This window comes from Rhincodon typus, chromosome 43 (genome assembly GCF_021869965.1).
Source record: "Rhincodon typus isolate 14 chromosome 43, sRhiTyp1.1, whole genome shotgun sequence".
In the NCBI taxonomy this organism is placed as follows: domain Eukaryota; kingdom Metazoa; phylum Chordata; class Chondrichthyes; order Orectolobiformes; family Rhincodontidae; genus Rhincodon; species Rhincodon typus.
In genome coordinates, this window is record NC_063374.1 from 794874 (window position 1) to 810790 (window position 15917).

The window sequence follows — 15917 nt, forward strand, 5'->3', positions numbered from 1 at the left end:
GCATTTTTGCAGGAAGGTGGGTGGGAGGAGGAGTATTCTAGGTAGCTGTGGGAGTCGGTGGGCTTGAAATGGATATCGGTTTCTAGGTGGTTGCCCGAGATGGAGACAGAGAGGTCCAGGAAGGGGAGAGAGGTATTCGAGATGGTCCAGGTGAACTTAAGGTTGGGGTGGAAGGTGTTGGTGAAGTGGATGAACTGTTCGAGCTCCTCGTGGGAGCACGAGGCGGCGCCGATACAGTCATCAATGTAACGGAGGAAAAGGTGGGGTTTAGGTACGGAAGAGGGATTGTTCCACGTAACCTACAAAGAGGCAGGCATAGCTTGGGCCCATGCGGGTACCCATGGCCACCCCCTTTGTCTGTAGGAAGTGGGAGGAATTGAAAGAGAAGTTGTTGAGGGTGAGGACGAGTTCAGCCAAAAGACATCTTTCCCTCCCCACCCTTATCTGCTTTCCAGAGGGACCACCCTCTCCGTGACTCCCTTGTCCGCTCCACACTCCCCTCCAGCCCCACCACACCCGGCACTTTTCCCTGCAACTGCAGGAAGTGCTACACCTGCCCCCATACCTCCTCCCTCACCCCCATCCCAGGCCCCAAGAAGACTTTCCACATCAAGCAGATGTTCACCTGCACATCTGCCAATGTGGTATACTGCATCCGCTGTACCCATTGTGGCCTCCTCTACATCGGGGAAACCAAGCGGAGGCTCGAGAACCACTTTGCAGAACACCTACACTCGGTTCGCAATAAACAACTGCACCTCCCAGTCGCGAACCATTTCAACTCCCCCTCCCATTCCTCAAATGACATGTCCATCCTGGGCCTCCTGCAGTGCCACAACGATGCCACCCGATGGTTGCAGGAACAGCAACTCATATTCCACTTGGGAACCCTGCAGCCCAATGGTATCAATGTGGATTTCACAAACTTCAAAATCTCCCCTCCCCCTACCGCATCCCAAAACCAGCCCAGCTCGTCCCCGCCTCCCTAACCTGTTCTTCCTCCCACCTATCCCCTCCTCCCACCTCAAGCCGCACCCCCATCTCCTTCCTACTAACCTCATCCCGTCCCCTTGACCTGTCCGTCCTCCCTGGACTGACCTATCCCCTCCCTAACTCCCCACCTACACTCACCTTTACTGTCTCCATCCCCGCCCCTTCGACCTGTCTGTTTCCTCTCCACCTATCTTCTCCTCTATCCATCTTCTATCCACATCCCCCTCTCTCCCTATTTATTTCAGAACCCCCTTCCCCTCCCCCATTTCTGATGAAGGGTCTAGGCCCGAAACATCAGCCTTTATGCACCTATGATGCTGCTTGGCCTGCTGTGTTCATCCAGCTCTGCACCTTGTTGTCTCAGATTCTCCAGCATCTGCAGTTCCTGCTATCTCTGTAAATAGAGGACAAATGGTGATGGGTCGGAGAGTCCGGAAAGGGAGAATGGTGGTTGGATAAGGAGCATCTGTACATGAGGGAGAATGGTGATGGGTTGGGGAACGAATGTGAAGAGATGGAGAATCATGATGGGTCTGAACATTTGTAATTAGAGGGAAAATGGTGATGAGTCGGAGAGCACCTGTAAAGGAGGGAAAGTTGTATTGATAAGGGAATGTCCGTAAATGGATGAGAATGGTGATGCCCCAGGGAGTAAATTGAGAGAGAATGGTTAAGGGATGACCTGTAATGGGAAAGATTTTGATCGTTCAGGTCTGTACTTGAGGAATAATAGTGATGATTAGAGAGTATAATTGGAGGAAAAATGTTGATCGGTTACATCTATAAATCTGGGAAATCATTATGATAATGTGTGTAAATGGAGGAACAGTGATGAGTGAGAATAGATAATTTATAAAGCATGGGGAAATGTTGATGAGTAGGGAGTTTATTTATTGAGACAATGACTCTTTACAATGTACAGAAAATTTGGCAGAGTTTGCCTTTGCTGTTGGAAGATCTATCCAAATTTTCCACTGTCTGTCCTTCCCAGTAACATTGCAATGTTTCTCTGTTCAAGTATTCATTCAGTTCCCTTCTGAGAGTTGCTATAGAGTCAGTTTCTGCCAGGCTACCAGGCACTCCATTTCCCTTGTGTTGCCTCTGGTTCTTCGGGCAATCAACTTGAATCACTTTTACAATGAAAATCATTCCTATTTATTTTATTCTATTTAAATATTCATGGTTTTAAACCTGACTATCAAACCACTTCCAAAGGAAACAGCCCTGGTTTACCAATCTATGAATGAACCGAAGTCCTTCATTTCTAGTAAATTCCAGCAAATCTCTTTTGTATTTTTTCTGAACCCTTTATATCCTCCCATAATTCAACCCATTATTCCAAGTGCAGCCTAGCTTAACTATAGACTTAATATAACTTGCTTGTGTTTGTCCTCTTTGCTTATATAAGGCCCAGGATTCCATATTTTTATTAACTGCTTTTTAATCTGTCTAACCACCTTCAGAGATTTCTAGATCTTTCAAAAGATAGAGTTAGGAGAAAATTATAATTGCCCAGAGAGTCTCTGAAAAGAAAATAAGAGTTGGGGCATCTAAAATAAGGAGAATGGTGACACTTAGGATCAGAAAAAAAGAGAAAAGCCATTGGATTATAGAATCACGGAGTGCTTACAGCACAGAATAAGGCCATTCATCCACCTTCTCTCTGCAAGCCCTCCATAAGAATGTCAAATTCTTCTGGCTCAAAGTTCTGCAAAATGTTTGTCATCAGGCAATTATACAACTCTCTTTTGAAATCCAGAATTGAATGTGCATTCACCACAATAACAAGCAGTGCATTCCAGATCCTAACCATTCGCTGTGTAAACATGTTTTTCCACCTATCAGTATTGCTTCTTTCATGAATTGCCACTTATCAGCCCAAGCCTGAATCATGTTCAGATTGTGCAGCATATGGACATGGCTTGTTTCAGTTATCAGCAAACAAATCCAGTACTGACTTTATTTTAGGTGGGAAGTCATTGAGGAAGCAGCTGTAGATAGTTAGTCCAATGTATTATGTTGAAAACCTTCTACACTGAAATGATTGGTTTCCAGCAATCCTCCTCCTTGTTATGTACTGCTTCTGTGAACTCCTTTTCAAGATATTGCAATGGGAGAGATCATTCACCTGTTCAGCGTGTGGGGAGAGATTCACTCAGTTATTCAATCTGAGGATGCACCAGCGTGTTCACAGTGTGAAGAAACCATTCACCTGCTTTGACTGTGGAAAGAGATTCCCTCAGTCATCCTACTTGACAACACACCAGAAAATGCATACTGTTCTGAGTGTGGGAAGGGATTCACTCAATCTTCCATCCTGCTGATGCACTAACATATTCACACTGGTTCATACTGACAGCCCCTAACCTGCATCTTTTGTCTATGAATACCATTTAGGAAAAGAAATATGTCATCCTGACCTAGTCTGGCTTGAGCATGAGTCCAGACCCACAGCAATGTAGTTGCTTCTAAATTACTCTCTGTCATGACTGAGTAAGTTATTTAGTTCAAGGGACAATTAGGGATGGGCTACAAATACTTTTCTTGTGATGACACCTATGTCCCATGAAAAAACAAAGAAAAGGAAAAATCTTCATACCCCTGTCTTCCAGTGATTTTTGCCTTTGATCCCCTTCCTCATCTATGTCATACAAGTTAGTGGCAAAAGTAGGCCATTCAGCCCTTCAAGCCTGCTCTGCTATTAAGATCATGGCTGATTTGTTTGTGTTCCAAATTCTCCATTCCCATCCCTCCCCAGTATCCTTAGCTCCTTCTTAGGCAAGTGAATCAAGCTGCCTGCACCTTGAAAATATTGAATGACCTCAACCCCACCACCACCTGAGCCAGAATGTTCCAAATTCACGTAACCCTCCATAAGAAAATCCTCTCAGCTTTGACCTAAAAGGGTGACCCTAATTTTATGTGCATGTCCCCTAGCTGTGGACTCATTTTCAACAGCAAACATTGTTTACATGTCCACCTTGCCAAGACGAATCAGCATCTTTTGAATTTCAGTCGTCATGCCTCACTTTTCTCGACTCCAGTGAAAACAAACCCAGCCTGTCCATTCTTTCCCCATAAAACAACCTGCTCATTCCAGTAAACCTCCTCTGAGCTGCCTTCAATACGTTCACATCCTTCCTTAAATAAGGAGACCAGAACTGCACACAGTTTACACGATGTGGTCTCTCCAATTCCCTGTATATGTAACTGAAGTATAATATTCTCCCTTTTATGTCCATTTTCTCTTGAATCAAAGAACATCCCATTAGCTTTTTTGATATATGCTGAACCTGCATATTAGCTTTTAGTGACATATCTACTAAAACATCTGGCTCTCACTCCACTTCAGAATTCCAAGTATGTTAAATATTACCATCTTTTTCCTCTTTCTTCCTGCCAAAGAGAATAACAACATTTTCCCACATTATACTCTAATCTGCCAGATTTTTGCTCTCACTTAAACTACCTCTGGGTAGTTTACATCCTCATTCTATCAACTTCATAACGTACCTTATTTGTGATATCTGCAAATTTAGTCACTATGCTTTTGATCTAGTCATCAATATCTTTGAGTTATGGGCTCAGCACAGACCCTTGTAGTACTCCACTCGTTACATCCTGTCAATTTGAAAAGACCCATTTATGCATATGCTCTGTTTTCTACCTATACTGACACTTTCAGGAATCTATGGACTTGAACACCAAGGTCCCTTTGTTCCTCAATACTCCCTACAGACTTACCATTCATTGTGAATGTCCTTTCATTACTGGACCTCCAAAAATGCATTATATTGCACTTATTGGGATTGAATTCTATTTGCCATTGCTTTGCCCAATTTACCAGCTGATCAATATCAAACTATAGCCCGAGAACATCCTCCTCAGTATCAACAACATCCGTGGTTGACTCACTCATCAGTGCAGCCTCCAATGAAGCATTGTTGTATTTTCCGACTTGCTATTTAAACTCTGGGGTCCGTTAGAGTTGATTACCTCATTTCCGGCTTTTCTTTGCAGTGGTGTGTATGTAGGGTCTAATTCTATGTGTTTATTGATTGCCTTTTTGGTGGAGAACTAGGCCTCTAGGAATTCCCGTGCTTGTCTCTGTTTGGCTTGTCCTAGGATCCTGACTTTGTCCCAGTCGAACTGGTGGTCCTCCTTGTCTGTACATATGGAGACAAGTGAGTATTGGTCGTGTCTTTTTGTTAATAGTTGGTGTTCATGTATTCTTGTAGCCAGTTTTCTTTCTGTCTGTCCAATGTAATGTTTGTCGCAGTCCTTGCATGGAATCTTGTATATTACGTTGGTTCTGTCCATTGTGGGTAAGTGGCCTTTAGTTCTTGTTAGCAGTTACATACTAACAAGTGGAAACTGACCCGACACCACAACAGGGAAACAAAATCATCTACATACTAAAGAGACTCAAACAGATCGGACAAATCAACGAAGCAGACTACCTAAAATGAAACCTGAAGGGACAAACACAACCGCCACCCCCCGCCTCCCCCCCCAACCCCACCCTGCACCCTCACCCTGATTCTACAGCCTCCCAAAGGCACACAAACCAGAAGTACCCCTCAGACCCATAGTGTCTCTCCCAGGCACACCAACACGTAGGTTAGCGGAAAAATTACAATGAAGACTGAAGCACCTCATCAACAACTCAACCCACTCAATCCACTCAGCCCAGGAGTTCCTCAAAACCTTCAAAGACATAAGAATAGACGAGGACAAGACCATGGTATCCTTTGATGTTACTCCCCTATTCACATCAATCAACACACCACTGGCAAGAGAAATACTAGCCACACTACCGAAGGAACTGGTCCCGAATAACACCATTCCCACTGAGAACATGCTGAAATTACTGGACCTATGCCTCACAACCCACTTTACCTTTAATGGCCAGATCGACGAAAAAATCAACAGGAAACCTATAGGGTCACCCATCTCTGGACTAATAGCAGAAGCATTGATGCAGAGTCTTGAAAGCATGATCTTCCAAAGATCCAACCCAAACTATGGATCCGATATGTGGACAACACTTTCATCATCATCAAATGAACTAAACTAGAAGAAACACACCAACAAACCACTGGCATCAAATTCACCAGAGAAGAAGAAAAGAACAAACAACTCCCATTCCTGGACATGATAGTAGAATGTAAGGCCAATGGGGAATTTCTGACCAAAGTATACAGAAAGCCCACACACTTGAGTCAAGTCCTAAATTTCAACAGTAACTACCCCAACACCCACAAACAGAGTTGCGTGAAAACACTATTGAAATGAACGACAACATACTACAGCAACCCAGAACTACGCCAAAATGAGGAAGAATACTTCCACCAAGTATTTAGAGACAACGGATACCTGAACAGCTAGGTCCAGCGATGCCTGTCACACAAACAACAACAGGAAGATACAGTACATGCCGACACACTTGTCACGTTACCATACATCAAGAACGTATCTGAACGGACCACATGTCTCCTACGACCACTGAGCATCAGAGTGGCACACAAACCTACATCAACCCTACACCAACTGCTAACAAGAACCAAAGATCCCTTACCCACAATGGACAGAACTAACATAATATGCAAGATTCCATGCAAAGACTGCCACAAACATTGCACTGGACAGACAGGACGAAAACTGGCTATATGAATACATGAACAGCAACTAGTAACAAAAAGACACGACCAGTACTCACTCGTCTCCATACATACAGACAAGGAGGACCACGAGTTCGATTGGAACAAAGTCAGGATACTAGGACAAGCCAAATAGAGACAAGCACGGGAATTCCTAGAAGCCTGGTTCTCCACCAAGAAAGCCTTCAATAAACACACAGAATTAGACCCTGTGTACACACCACTGCAAAGAAAAACTGGAAATGAGGTAATCAACTCCAACAGACCCCAGAGTTTAAATAGCAAGTGGGAAAATACAATAACGCTTCATTGGAGGCTGCACTGATGATGTTACCAAGAGGGCAATGAAACGTCTGCAAACCAATGAACCAGCTTGGCGAGCAAAGCAACCACAGCATCCACAACCTGAGCTACAAATCTATTCAAAAATATTCAATAACATCACCAATTTTCATATCATCTGCAAAACTTACTATTTATTCTTCCTACGTTCACATCCATGCTGTTGATATAAATAACAAAAACGGGTCCATCATCAAACTCTGTGGTACAGTGCTGGTCAGAGGTATCCAATTATAAAAACAACCCCCTCCATCATTCTTTACCTCCTATTCTAAGCCAGTTTTGGAACCAATTTGTCAACTTGCCTTGAATCCCATTGGCTCTTAACTATTGGACCATCATTCCATCTGAGACCTTGTCAAAGGCCTTATTAGTCCAATGTAAACCACATCAACTGCACTACCCTCATCAATATATTTAGTCACCTTTTCAAAAATCTAATTAAATTAGTCAGACAGGATCTCCCTCTAACACTTCTGTGCTGACTATCCCTGATCAATACCTTTCCAAGTATTGATTAATCCTGTCCTCCAGAATTTTTTCTAATGAAATCTCTACCAGTGATGACAAACTAACTGGTCTATAATTACCTGGACTATCTCTGCCGTCCTTCTTAAACAAAGGAATTACATTATCTATCCTTTCATCATCTGGCACTTCACTAAACTACCCAGAGGTAGCCAGTGAGATATTAGATATCCTCGCCAGGGTCCCAGCAATCTCCTCCCTTGTCTCCCATAGCAGCCTGTGAAGCATCTCATCAGGCCCTGGGGATTTGTGCACTGGTATGCCTGTTAAAAATGCCTAATACATCCTTCTTAATCTTAACAGTTCTAGAACATCACCATCCCAACTGAAATCCCCAGCCACTATGAGTTTCTCCTCTGTAAATATAGATGATAAGTATTCACTTAGGGCCTCACCCATGTCCACTGGCTCCACACACTGTTTGCCCCTTTGATCTCTACTAGGTCCCACTTTTTCCCTGGTAATTCTCTCATGCTTAATATACTTTTAAAAAGCCATGAAGTTTCTCTTGATCCCATCTGCCAAAGATACCTTATGGCCATTGTTTTCCCTCCTAATTTCCTTTTTAAGCAACCTCCTACACTGTCTACACTGTTGAAGGGCCTCCCTCAGTTTTAATGCACTGTACCTGACATATGCTTCCCTCTTTTTCTTAACTAAACTCTTGATATCCCTTGACATCCAGGGTCCCCTTGACATGATGTCCTTGTCCTTCACTCTTAGAGGAACATGCTAACCCTGAATTCTCAATATACTACTTTTTAAAAAAAACTCCCACTTTCGAAATGTAGAATTACCTGCAAGAAGCTGCTCCCAGTCTATGTTTGCCAGATCCTAGCTAATGATATTAAAATTGACCTTAACAAAATTTAGAAACTTAGTTTTTGCGCTATCCTTATCCCTTTCTAAAATGACTTTTAAAGTTAGAGTTTTGTTCACCATCCTCAAAAATACTCCACCACTGAAATTTCAACCACTTGACCAGCTTCATTCTCTAGCATTTGGTCTAGCATTGTCCCATCTCTAGTTGGACTATCTATGTAGTGGCACAGGAACTCTCCTGGATGCATTTTCCTCAGTCCATGTTAACCTCGCGTCCACTCTGTCCACTTTTATCTAGTTTTTTATTTCTTTTTCTTCTTTTCTCCTTTTTTTTAAGTTTGTTTCTTTTTCTACTTAACTTACCTTCTGGAGAGAGTTTGGTCATGGAGGCAGCGGCAGCAATGCATTGCAGATTTGTTGGGTCCAGAGCATGGCAGCGGCTGGGAGCTTGGATCAGGACTGTAGAGATCAGCTAGAGGTCTGGTGTGTGGCAGCGGCTAGGGGCCTTGATCAAGGTTTTGACAGTCAGAGATCAAGCCCAGTGCGGCGGTGAAGGAAGTCCCTAGCATCGGCAATGTGGTGGTGAAAGCAGGCAGTCTGAAGTCTCCTGGAGAGCAAGCCAAAGCAGAGGAGATCAAACCCTTGTAGGGAGTGTGAGCCCAGCATGGCTGAGCACTTAAGACAGACTGTTGAGCTTTTAACTTTATTTCTTTATTTTTCTACTTAATACTAAGAAGGACTGTTGTGTTTAAGTTTTAACTATGTTTCTTTATTGTTTGACTTTGTACCTAAGATGGCGCCAGGAATTGTGACATGGTACACTTTTCACTATACTCAATAAAATCTAATTCTAATTCATTAAAATTCTAAAAATTCCACCCCGTCTGATCCTTTCACACTAAGGTGATCCCAGCTAATGTTAGGAAAATTGAAGTCCTCTACAACTACAACTCTGTTTCTCTCACACTTTTCTGTGATTTGCTTACATATTTGCTCCTATCCCTCCCTCTGTTTGTTGAGAGGCCTGTAGTATAATCCCAGCAAGGTAATTACCTCTTTTTTAATTTCTAAACTGTACCCAAATGGCCACATTTTAAGACCCTTCTATGATATCCTCCCTCATGCTGCAATGTTGGTTTCTTTTATCAATAATGCAATGCCCCCATCTTTCTTACATCTCCACCCCCCACATTTGGCTTGAAATTTCTACATAAAAACTGAAAGAACCGTGAATGCTGTAAATCTGGAACAAAAACAAAGGTGCTGGAAAAGCTCAGCAGGTCTCACAGCAGCTGTGAAAGAAAAAGACAGAGTGAACGTTTCGGTTCTGGTGACCCTTCCTCTATTCTTTCCGGACCCGAAACGTTTATGCTGTTTTTTCCTTCACAGATGCTGCCAGACCTGCTGAGCTTTTCCAGCAACTTTGTTTTTGTTGTTGTTGAAAATTCTATGTCCTGGAATATTGAGCTGCCAGTCCTGTCCTCCTTTCAACCATGTCTCAGTGATTGCAGCAATATCATAGTTAGACTGGTGATCAGTGCTCTATGTTCATTACCAATCAAGCTCTTTGCATTAAAATAGATACACTTTAGCTTTCTAGATGTCCATGTGCCTTATCCTGCCCATGTCTTCTCCGCCTACTGGACTGTCCTGGCATTCCTTCCACAACTTGATTGGGCCTTGCTCCCAACTTTACATGCACTGTGCCCATGCCCATTGTGGGGAGGCGATGGCCTAGTGGTATTATCGCAGGAATCCTGCCATGGCAGATGGTGTAATTTGAATTCAATATATATCTGGAATAAAGTGTCTAATGATGACTATGAATCCATTGTTGATTGTTGGAAAAATCCATCTGGTTCACTAACGTCCTTTAGAGAAAGAAACTGCCATCCTTACTTGGTCTGGCCTACATGTGACTCCAGACCCACAGCAATGTGGTTGACTCCTAACTGCCCTCTGGGCAAGAAATGCTGGCCTAGCCAGCAACACGCTCATCCCGTGAATGAAGAAAAAAAGTATACCCCTGCCAAATCAGTATAAATCCTCCCCAACAGCATAAGCAAACCTCCCAGCCAGGACCCATTTCATTTTCAGGTACAACCTGTCCAGCTTGTCCAGTCCTACCTATCCAGAAGTGATCCAAAAATCAAAAGTCCTCCCTCCTACAACCATCCCTTTAGCCAAATGATCATCTGACCTATCTTCTTATACTCAGTAGTGTATGATAGTGGAAGTAATCCAGAGATTACAGCCTTCATAGTCTTCTTTTTTAATTTATTACTTAGGTATGTAATTTCCTGCTGCAGGACCTCATTCTTTTTTTACTCATGTTGTTGGTGCCCACATGTACCAAGACTGCTGGCTGTTTACCTTCACCCTTCAGAATGCCCTGTAGCCACTCTAAGACATTCCCAACCCTGGCACTGGGGATCTAACATACCACTCTGGAGTCTTGTTTGCTTCCTCAGAACCACCTGTCAGATTCCTTTACAATGGAGTCCCGTATCACTAAAGCTCCCCAGTCTTTTTCATCCTCTGCTGTGCAGCAGAGCCAAATGTAGTGCCACCAAATTGGCTGCTGCTGCTGCTTCTTGAGAGGAATCCTCCCCACCAACAGTATCCAAAATGGTATATCTGTTTGAGAGGGGAATGGCTTCACAGGATTCCTGCACTGCCTGCCCAAGATTACTAGTCTTCTTGGTGATCACCCAACGCTATTCTGCCTGTGTAGTCCTTACTTATGGTGTGACCAGCTCACTAAACATTCTAACCTCAGCATCACAGCTCCAGCACCTCCACGCAGCTAATCGGGAATTGCAGCAGAACACACTTCCTATATATGTGGTCACCGTAAACACTGAAAGTGTCCCTGATTTCCCACATATTGCAGAAGGAGCATTCCATGGCCTGAGTTCTCCTGCCATTGTGAACTTTATGAACTACAAACAACACTCCCTGGTATTACACAATCAGTCTGTAAAGATGGTTCCAAGCAGTCTATGTGACTTTTTGAATTGTGACATCACTTCAGAGTTCCTCCTCTGGATTTAGCTCTGTTCCACTCCCATTGCTGCTCTGACTAATCTTTAAAATTCTAGTCTTCAAAGTGAAACTATGGTCTTCAGTTTGTGTTCATGTCACTTTTTCTTTAAAAATAGCGTATTAGATAAAATAGTGTATGACACTAGTGCATTAATAAAAGAACAAAAAACACAGCAAACATTTTATTAACCAGCACATATGGGACCAGAAGTATGCCGGTTGATCAAATATTCCAGATAATCAAGAGGTATGCACAAACTGTGGTAAACCCTGACCAGGCAAAGCTTTGAGACTTCAACATCCCTCAAAAAAATTTATGTAAAAACATTAACATTCCTCCTAAAACCAATGTGAAAACACACAGTAAGTAATAGTAACATAATTCTGGAGTATACTCATCACCATTATAGTTTATTTACAGCATAAATACTCAGACATCGCAGTACATTGTGGTATTTGAGGTATATACTTTTTGCTAGTTTATCAAGACTCCCAGTTGGTAAGGTGCTGGTTAAAACAAAGTTTGTGGATTACTAAGTGTTAAAGAGTAAGGATCCTACAAATGTAAAGAATAGAGTACAAGAGTGATTTAATTGCTAACTTAATTAAAATATGATAGAAATGGCAGATCAGGTGATGTGTTGCAGCTGTAGCATATGGACACTGCTGAGCTCCAAGGTGATGCATATTTAAAACAGCTGTAGCAAGTGTTTGCTCTCAAGCAACTTTGGATTCAAACTGAGGAGCTGAAGTCCAAACTGTAGATGTCATGGAATGGCAAATTTACCTGAACACTTTGCTCCAGGAGGTGGTCACACCCGTTAGATTTCGTAATTCCTATTTCATCTGTGATCAAGGAGCAAGTGAGGCAGGTATGGGCACCCAAGGGGCAGCTCTCAAGGAGCCTCTCTCCCTGCAATAATCCAACAGTTACAAGGTTCTTTCAAGCTGTGTGAACAAGAGTGAGGATTACACAGCGAATGAGTGATCTGACCACGAAACCATAGTACAGGGAGCCATTCAAGTTGGGGAAGAAAATAGCAATGCAATAGTGGTAGGAGACAGTATTGTGGGCAACTATTTTGGTAATGATGCCAGAGTAGGACAGGAAGGAATAAAGTATACAAGCCTAAACAAAACAGCAAATCAGGTCAAAGGGGAAACAAAATGTATAAAGGCAAAATTAATGATTCTTCACCTAAATGAACATAGTATTCGTAACAAAACAAATGAATTAACAACATAAATAGAGGTTAATGGGTATGATCTTATAGTCATTACAAAGACATGATTACAAGAAAATCAAAGTGGAGAACTCGATACTCGGGAATGTGACTTTTCCAAACAATAAATAGTGAAGTAGTTTTGTTAGTAAGTGATGAAATTAGTACGATAGCAAGAAATGATGTTGGATTGGAATATGTAAGATCTATATGGATGGAAGTAAGAAATAACAAGAGGAAGAAGACCAGTGGGAGTAGTCTACGGGTCTCGAACAGATGGTACTGTAAGACAGAGAGAATAATGCTGCAGTTAATGAGCACAGGTACTGACTTATTTCACATTAATGCTGGATGACTTTTAGCTTGTAGTTTGGTAAAATCAAATGTCCAAAGATAGCCACAAAGTAGAATTAATGTAGTATTCAGAATGGGTTTCGTCGAACAATATGCTGTGAATCCAACCAGGGATGAGGCATTTTTGGACTTGGTAATGAGGCAGGTTTAATAAATAATCTTACAATAAAAAAGTCTTAAAAACTATTGTGCTAAACTTAAATAATGGCATAGGAACGACGATAGAGATGGCTGGAGTGGACTTGGAAAGGAGTTCAGCAGAAAATATGATTTAAGGAAAATGGCAGATATTTAAGAAATGATTCGTGGCTCACAGCAAAGATGCAGCCCAGTGAGGAAGATTCTAGGAAAGGAATACACTGATCATGGTTAACTAAGGAAAAAAAATGAATGGTATCAAATTGAAAGAAAACATACAGTGTGGCAAAGATTAATGGTAAATTGGAGGATTGGGGAAGTTTAAAAACCAAGAAACAATGAGCAAAAAAATAAGAAAATAGGGAAAAAATAAACTATGTAGGCTGTTACTAGCAAGTAGCATCACTACAGACAGTGAGAGCTTCTTTAAATATAAAGCAAGGAAGTGAGAAACCACAGTGAACATACGTTATTTGGAGAACAAGGATGGTGAAATAACAATGGGGAGCCAGGAAATTGCAGAGGATTTGAACAAATATTTTTTATAAGTCTTCACAGTGGAGGACATGAATAGCATTCCAAGAATACTAAATAATCAAGGAGCTAAAGGGGGAATGGAATGGAAGAGCCAAAATAATTATCACCAAAAAGAAAATACTAGGGGAACTAATGGGGCTAAAGGATAAGTCCCCTGAATATGATGGGTTATATCTTAAGATTTTAAAGATGCAGAGATATTGAATGCACTGGTAGTAATCTACCAAGAATGCTTCAATTCTGGGAAAGTCCCAAATCATTGGAAAACTGCTATGTAACAAACACCCTTATTTAAAAAGGGAGGAAGACAAACAGGTTAGACCAGTTAGCTTAATGTCTGTCTTTAGGAAAATTCTATTGTATTATGTATAAAGTATTATAAAAATGGAGCATTTATGAATTCATAATATAAATCAGAGTCAGCATAGCTTCATGAAGGGGAAATCATGCGTGACAAATTTATTACAATTCTTTGACCTAGATGGATAGATACCTTATCAGCAAGGGTATCACAAGTTACCATGATAAGGCAGGAACATGGAGTTGGATCAGTCCTGATTCCATGGAATAGTGGAGCAGACTTGATGGCCCAAATGGCCTACTTCTGCTCCTATGTCTTATAGCCCACTGGGGAAAATTGCCTGTAAAGATCTTTATAGTCCTGGCCCTGAATACGTTTTTCTTTAGTTTCTGTTCCATCTCTCCTCAAGCCTTTTCAAGCACTCTTCTTTTCCGTGGGACACACCTATTGAGCATATTACCACACAGCTTTGAGAAGACTTATGAAGTGTGTAAGATGGGGAAATCAGCCTGGAAAGCATTGGAGTTGTAGAAATTGAACATAACTATGTCATGGAAGAGGAATTCAGAAGTAAATGGGGTGAGGTAGGAAGGAGACAAGTGATTTTCCAGAGGTGGAAAGAGTTGATCTCCGTGATGAAGAGGCAATGTAGATGGTAACTTAGCTCAGGATGGAATAAGCAACCAAGGATGCAATTGGTCCGCTTCAGAATCAAATCTTGGCTAGAGGGGAATGGTGTTGGTCATGAGTGAAAGTGTATTTATGGTGGAAATGGGGGTGAGAGCTTTGTGGACTGGTGAATTAACATGCCTCCTGGTTCACACTGAATAGACCCAAGCATGAACCCACCTCTGTGACTTTGGATTAAAAGACTGAAACATTCTATTCACTCCAGTCTCATTTTGTTGACTAAAAAAAAATCTGTTCACTAATTGAGTTTTCAAAGATGGTGTTAAAATCCATATTTGTCCACCTGAATCCATTCTATGAATAAGTACAGGAACCCTGCAGGTTTAGAGAGTCATGGAGCAATACAGCACAGAAACAGACGCTTCAGCACAACTCAACCATGCCTGACTAGGTTTCCTAAACTGAACTAGTCCGAATTCCCTGCTTTTTGCCCATATTCCTCTAAATCTTTCCTATCCATGTACCTGTTCAAATATCTTTAAAATGTTGTAATTGTACTCACCTCTACCACTTCCTCTGGCAGCTCATTCCATAGATGCATCAACCTCCTTGTGAAAAATCTTTCTCCTCTCACCTTAAACCTATGCCCTTTGGACTCCCCTACACTGTGGAAAAGAAGTTGGCTATTCAACTTATCTACGCCCTTCATGATTTATAAGATCACCCCTCAGCCTCCTACACTCCTAGCATTGTGTTGTACTCTAGGTTTGCTGAGTCCAAATGGTGGAGTGGAACATACAAGGCAGGAGTGAGTCAAAGATTACTTTGAAAAACAGAGAATATTGAGTTCAGAAGCAGATCATTCAAGTCTAGTATTTATGTCATAATTCAATGACATAATACAATACATTCCACATACATTGTTGGTCTGACAGCTTTCCATTTTGTCTTCTCTCATGTTCTCACCTATGTTTCTCTTGAAGCACCCTAGCTAGTCAAATCAATCATTTCATGTGGTTGTGAATTTTACATTCTAACATGCTTCTCAAAATGTTCCCACCATGATCTCATTTTTAGGTTTAAAAATTATTATGACACCTGTGTGAGAGCAGAGTTGGAGGTCATAGCCTCAGAATTAAGAGGTGCAAATTTAAGATTAAGATGAGGAGGAATCTCTTCTCACAGGGTCAAGTGTCTTTGGAACTCCTTGCCCAAGTGAGATTGGAAGCAGACTCCTTGTGTATATTTAAGGCTGATAGTTTCTTGATCAGTGGGGCTATTAAGGATTATGGGGAAAGAGACCAGGAAGGTGGACGGGAAGAATGTGGAATCAGTCATGGTCTG

The 15917-nt window shown here is 41.8% G+C and overlaps 1 long non-coding RNA gene across 1 annotated transcript in view; it reads right to left on the bottom strand.

Moving 5' to 3' along the window:
* The window catches only part of LOC125487673, a 27926-nt gene extending 14659 nt beyond the window's left edge, over positions 1–13267 (bottom strand). The window contains exons 1-2 of the long non-coding RNA XR_007266027.1: positions 12178–13267; positions 8709–8952 (exon numbers count right to left, since the gene is read on the bottom strand). This is a non-coding gene — a long non-coding RNA (uncharacterized LOC125487673). The remainder of the gene's footprint in view (positions 1–8708; positions 8953–12177) is intronic.
* Positions 13268–15917: the final 2650 nt, after the last annotated feature.